General features: G+C 52.8%; 1 non-coding gene across 1 annotated transcript; it reads right to left on the minus strand.

The window, feature by feature from the left end:
• Positions 1–577: 577 nt before the first annotated feature.
• On the minus strand, positions 578–659 carry trnas-gcu (transfer RNA serine (anticodon GCU)). The gene has a single exon. It is a non-coding gene; the product is annotated as a tRNA-Ser (tRNA).
• Between the last annotated feature and the right edge of the window lie 6,060 nt (positions 660–6,719).

The raw sequence follows: 6,719 nt of genomic DNA on the forward strand, positions 1-6,719 counted from the left end.
CGACCATAATCCGTTCCAGAAGGCTGTTGGAGAACTGAATCGTTCAAATTCCGAATCATGTGTTCCCATTACAAATAATGGGAAAAAAATCAAATTTAAATTTAAAAACCCCGCCTTTTTAAAGTATTTTTTCATTTGTACATTTTTGTCCGATCGCGCAACTGCAGTGCTTAGCCTTATTGTGACAGAGCGGTCGCTAAAATTTAGAAAATATTTTTAAAGTCCTGATGTACTTTCCAGAATTTAAGTGGACCTCAGTGCGCAGGGAGCTTAATTTGGTCCGATCGCGCAACCGCAGCGCGCCGGGCGCTCACTGTTGCATTGCTTTAGGAGCGTCTTTGTGTTTTAGGATGGCTTTACTGATCCCACTTGCTTCCTTTGGAGGCATGATTAGAGTTGTTGCAATCCTCAGAGTAACGAGAATGTAATAACGAATGGAGTCAGTTGGCATGCGGGTCCTCTCGTGAGGTTCGACAATTGAATTTCGTTCGACATCCGGAGCAAAAAATTCTCTTGTTCGAGAACCGGGACGTTCGAAAACCGAGGCTCCACTGTAAAACAATGTAACATGAACTTTCGACAAGGATGGGATTTGAACCCATGCGTGCAGAGCACAATGGATTAGCAATCCATCGCCTTAACCTCTCGGCCACCTTGTCTTGCTCATATGACGCTGACAACACGTTGTGCCGAGATACTTTGTGTGAAAATCCGAAATGCTGAGTGGAGAGCACAATGGAGTAGCAACCCATTGCCTTAATATCTCAGCCATCGCATCTCATGCATGAGTTGTATGGGCGACATGATATGGCATGTACGGGGTAGTATAAGATACAAGGTAAAATGATACGATACTTTAGATGTGAAATGAAGAAGAGCTAAGCCACAAAAGAAGTGACACTGTCAGCAAAGAAAAAAAAATTTCAATGTTGTCTCACCCCAAATCTTTGGGATCATCGGCTCTGCGCAGTTGGATAGTTCCACTAACATTTTAACATCAACATTCTTCCACGGTCTGCCTGGGTATCTCGGCTGAAGATCCTAAAGAAAAGAACCTACATTTATTGTATGCCATTGCATGACTGTATAGCCTCCGGCCGTCATGACTACATTTTACCGTGGCACCATTGAGAGCGTCCTGTCCAGCTGTATTGCTGTTTGGGGTGCCGGCTGCACTGACTACAACTTGAAGGCCCCGCAGCGCATAGTGAACACGGCTGGTAAGATTATTGGTGCTTCACTCCCCTCCTTGAAAGACATTTACATCTCCCATCTCACCCGCAAGGCGACCACGATTGTGAGTGATGTGAGTCACCCCGCTCACTCTTTGTTTGATCTTCTGCTCTCTGGGAAGAGGTATAGGAGCCTGCGCTCCCGCACCACCAGACTCAACAACAGCTTCATACTCCAGGCTGTTAGGATCCTGAACTCGCTTCCCTTTCTGCGTAGCGTCCTGTACTTTTGCGCTATGCTTACTGTCTGCTGTATGCACACTGGCTCCGTTTTGCTCTTCTTATTTATTGTGTTATCTGTTTATTTATTATTTGTTCATCACTCTTATTTATTGTTTGTGCCTTCTTGTTTTTATATTGTGTCGTTTACTTGTATGTCTATCGTGTAATATGTCTCGTCACCGTGGGATAGAGAAAACGTAATTTCGGTTTCTTTGTGTGTCTTGACATGTGAAGAGATTGACAATAAAGTGTCACGCTGTCGGGTTTGGGAGATTGTTTTGTTTGGTCCTGTTATCACTTCCTGTTTTATTTTGTATACGACCTATGCATTTCCCCTGCACTCCCGCCCGCTTGACATCCCCATTATGATAACTACGTGCACCTGTCACCCGCCCTGATTGTCTGCACCTGTGTCCGCCCTCCTCCGTATGTCTATTTAGTCCACGTCTTCCCATCGCCTTGTGCCAGTGCGTCTTATTTACCATGACCACCAGCGAATCCATAGCCACAGCTATCTCCCGAACCTTGCCTGTGTGTTCTTGCCTTGTTTTTTCCCTCCGTGTGAGGCGTCTTTTGTTTGCTGTTCCCGGCCCGTTTTTTCCCTCAAGTAGAGGCGCTTTTGGTTATCCCCTTTTTTCCTCGGGTTGAGGCACTTTTTGTTGGCACTTTTTCCCTCCTTGCGAGGCGCCTTTGGTTCGGAGCGGCCATCCACAGAGACAATAAAGCCAGTGAGTTATCCAACTCTGCGTTCGAGTCCTCTCCCTGCCCTGTCCGTGACAGTACGCACTGGCCAGACATGGACTCGGCAGAGTCGGAACAGCTGGCCGCCGCAGTGCACTCCCTGGCGTCGAAGCTGGTCCAACACCAGCAGCAGGTAGAGGCACTGGGAGTTGAGGTCCATGAGATCAAAAAAGCACAAGAAGACCTCAGAGCAGCGGTGGCCGCCCAGGTGGGAACACTAAGCCGGCAGATGCAAGACGTTCTCACGCTACTGACCGCGGGACCAGCAGCGACGCCCAGTCCACCGGTTGCTTCCCCGGTCGATCGTCCGGCTCCCGCTCCCATGGCAATGGGGGTCAGGCTGGCTCCTCCTGAACGGTATGGTGGAGAACCCGGGCTCAGCGAAGCCTTCATCACTGAGTGCGAGATGCAATTTGAGCGGTCCCCAGAAGATTTCCCCACCGAACGCTCCCGGGTGGCCTACATGCTCTCGTACTTGACAGGAAGAGCCCGGGCATGGGCAACGGCAGAATGGGCCCGGGATTCCCCTACATGCCACTCTCTCTCCACGTTCGTCGAGGCTCTGCGCACGGCATTCGATCCAGTTCCCTCGGACCGTGAAAAGGCGCGCGAGCTCAGCCAGCTGTCCCAGGGTCAAGAGTCAGTTAGCGACTACGCGATCCGCTTCCGCACCCTGGCCGCGGAATGCGGGTGGAACCAGACGGCCCTGTACGATATCTTCCTCAAAGGTCTTTCGGGAACCCTCCAGGACCAACTCGTTCCTCTCGACCTTCCCGCTGACCTTGACGCGCTCATCGCCCTGGCAATCCGCACAGGCAATCGCCTGCGGTACCGGAAGAAGCAGCGCACAAGCCGGAGCGCGACCGTCTTCCCCCCCGTGGCCAGGTTGGCATCACCGCACCTCGAGACACACCTCCAAGCGTCGAGCGTGGCACCGCTACCGCCCGGGGTTGAACCCATGCAACTCGGCCGAGCCAAGTTGAGCGTCGAAGAGAAGCAGCGCCGATACCGGGAAGGTCGATGCTACTACTGCGGCGCTCTGGGACATTTTGCCGTCTCCTGCCCCGAAAAAGGGACTATGATGGTAAGCGCATTCTCCGGTAGCCAGCAGAAGGGTCGACGCCTACCCCTCGGTACCCTTACATGTTCCGGGAAAAGCACCCAACTAGGAGTGTTAATTGACTCCGGGGCAGACGAAAGCTTGATCGACTGGGCTTTCGTCCGGCGGTTCGGTATAAGAACCGAACCCCTAGCCAAGACGGTTAAGGCCAAGGCATTCAATGGGCAAGCGCTCTTTGATGTATCTCAAATCACTGAACCCCTCTCTCTGTCCTTCGGGAATCATCATGAAAAAATCAGGCTACATGTGGTTACCTCTCCCAGGAACCCGATCATCCTCGGGTACCCGTGGCTATCACGGCACAACCCCGTCGTGGACTGGAGGTCAGGGGAGATAAGGCAATGGGGATCCCGTTGCCAAGGGTCTTGTCAGAAGAGACCTAAGGGCAACGGCCAAGCAGCGGTCCGTTTGGGGACGGTTTCCTTGCTCCCTACCACCTGTTGCGAGTCCCTGCCCCGGACCCGCTATCCGACTCCCGCCCGTGCCCTTGCCTCTCGGCCCCCCGCTTCACCATCCCGGGGACAGCGGCCGCGGGTCCGGTCTCGTCGTCAGCCGCGGCGTATGGCCCGGGCCCTAACGCAGCTGCCGTTGCGACGTTTGCAGCCGGATTCTGCTCCGGAGGGCGGGGTGTTATGGTCTGACCGGCTCCCGGCTCAAAGTAGTCCGGTAGGGGCCCATTCAGTTCCCGTGCCGGTCCCCTGGGTGGAATCTCCCGATGCCACGGCTGGAGAGGGGGACTGGGCGGTAATGCCGCCGGAGGATGGGGCTTGGTCGACGTGTTCTGACTCGGACTTTTCGGTTTATTGACCGACGCGCGTCGTGGGGTAATAGCCTCCTGCTCTGGCTCGGGTTCTGTCTTTGGGGACGTCGGGGGCCGTCCCTTGAGGGGGGGGTTATGTCACGCTGTCGGGTTTGGGAGATTGTTTTGTTTGGTCCTGTTATCACTTCCTGTTTTATTTTGTATACGACCTATGCATTTCCCCTGCACTCCCGCCCGCTTGACATCCCCATTATGATAACTACGTGCACCTGTCACCCGCCCTGATTGTCTGCACCTGTGTCCGCCCTCCTCCGTATGTCTTTTTAGTCCACGTCTTCCCATCGCCTTGTGCCAGTGCGTCTTATTTACCATGACCACCAGCGAATCCATAGCCACAGCTATCTCCCGAACCTTGCCTGTGTGTTCTTGCCTTGTTTTTTCCCTCCGTGTGAGGCGTCTTTTGTTTGCTGTTCCCGGCCCGTTTTTTCCCTCAAGTAGAGGCGCTTTTGGTTATCCCCTTTTTTCCTCGGGTTGAGGCACTTTTTGTTGGCACTTTTTCCCTCCTTGCGAGGCGCCTTTGGTTCGGAGCGGCCATCCACAGAGACAATAAAGCCAGTGAGTTATCCAACTCTGCGTTCGAGTCCTCTCCCTGCCCTGTCCGTGACATAAAGCTGACTTTGACTTTTTGACTTTTGTGGCCGTAGCATCCCCGGAACGAATCTGGGTCATGGCGTATTTAAATTACCTTGCTGAATTTGTCCGTTGTTCACTGTTAGACGCAGAGACCACTGCTCCAGCAGAAGAAGCCGAAACCCTACAAACAGCAACCACAGAATCATCTCAACCACTAGACCGGACCCAGACCGACCCTCTATCGCCTACAGCCGCCGGTACGGAGACCAACCATGCTCAGCAGCTCCCACACGCTTCAGACCCCCCCACCACTCCAACTCCAGAAACCCATCACCTCCCCCCTCCTCTCATCCACCCTCCACACCTCACCCTACACACCCCCAGAACCCCCCCCTTCTCTCATCCACCCCCACTTCCCACCCTCCTCCATATCCCTTTCTCCCTTCCCCCCTCCACTGCCCTTCTCATCACACATGAATGAGAGGATTGAACGGGCAAACATCAATATAGCCAGCCCCCATCGATGCTCCACCCAGGATCCCCAAACCGACCTGAACGAACCCAGCCCCCATCGATGCTCCACCCAGGCTCAACCCCTCCCCATAAGCAAACTGAACAGCTCTCTACACAAACCCCCTTTCCCTCACCTAACTCCCCCCATACGTCCCCCCTTGTCCCATTACTCCCCGCAAGCCAGAGTTCTAAAGAAAATTCCTCACCCAAAAACAGCAAGAACAAGGTCACACAGCAACATACTCCAGAAGCTATCACAACGCTGATCACTCCTAGAATAAACAACCCTATCATCCCAGTTTGTTCCGTCCCTGGATCAAACCTGATACCCATCCGTCAGAAACAGCTCCAGAAATCAAAACACTCCACCAGAACCAAAACAATTCGAGTGGCCCTGCTCAATATTAGATCATTAGTCAATAAATCACTTCTCATCAATGACCTTATTACGAGTAATGAATTAGATATCATGTTTCTTACAAAGACCTGGCTTGATCTAGATAACAGAGAATATATCCTTGAATGAATCAACTCCACGTAATTTCAACTGCATTGACGCCCTCAGAATTGGAAAGAGAGGGGGAGGCGTTTTCCTAATCTATTCTGATTTGTTTCAATGTAAACGGACGTCATTTGGAGATTGTCTTTCGTTTGAGTATCTTGCAGTTGTAATGAAGTCTTCTCCCCCTGTACTACTTATGGTTGTATACAGACCCCCAGGTTATGCTAATAACTTCTTCGTCGAATTCTCAGAACTCCTCGCTATAATCTCCCTGGAACATGACTGTATATCGTGTTCCAAATTATTATGCAAATTGTATTTAAGTGTCATAAAGATTACATTTTTTGTTTTTCAATTAAACTCATGGACGGTATTCCGTGTCAGGGCTCTTTGGATCACTGAGATCAATCTCAGACACCGGTACTAATTAGTCTGCCAGTTGAGCCCAAATTAAGGAAAAACTACTTAAGAATGGCGTTCCACATTATTAAGCAGATGATTTGAAGTTCGCTTTGAGCAGTGGCGGACGCCAACCCACGACCAGTGGGAGAGCTCGGAGGGCGGATGGGCTTTCAAGGAAGCCCCGCCGGCCGGTCCGCCGGCCAAATAGGGGGGCGCGGACGCGAAACCCACGCCGGGCAGGAGAGCTCGAAAGGCGGATAAGCTTTCAAGGAAGCCCCGCCGGCCAAATAGGGGGGCGCGGACGCGAAACCCACGCCGGGCAGGAGAGCTCGAAAGGCGGATAAGCTTTCAAGGAAGCCCCGCCGGCCGGTCCGCCGGCCAAATAGGGGGGCGCGGACGCGAAACCCACGCCGGGCAGGAGAGCTCGAAAGGCGGATAAGCTTTCAAGGAAGCCCCGCCGGCCAAATAGGGGGGCGCGGACGCGAAACCCACGCCGGGCATGGCAGCTCGAAAGGCGGTTAAGCATTCAAGGAAGCGCCGCAAGCCGGTCCGCGGGCCAAATAGGGTCCAGTAAAGTACCGGTCGCGGCCACTA

This window comes from Syngnathus typhle, unplaced genomic scaffold (genome assembly GCF_033458585.1).
Source record: "Syngnathus typhle isolate RoL2023-S1 ecotype Sweden unplaced genomic scaffold, RoL_Styp_1.0 HiC_scaffold_117, whole genome shotgun sequence".
NCBI classification, from domain to species: Eukaryota; Metazoa; Chordata; class Actinopteri; order Syngnathiformes; family Syngnathidae; genus Syngnathus; species Syngnathus typhle.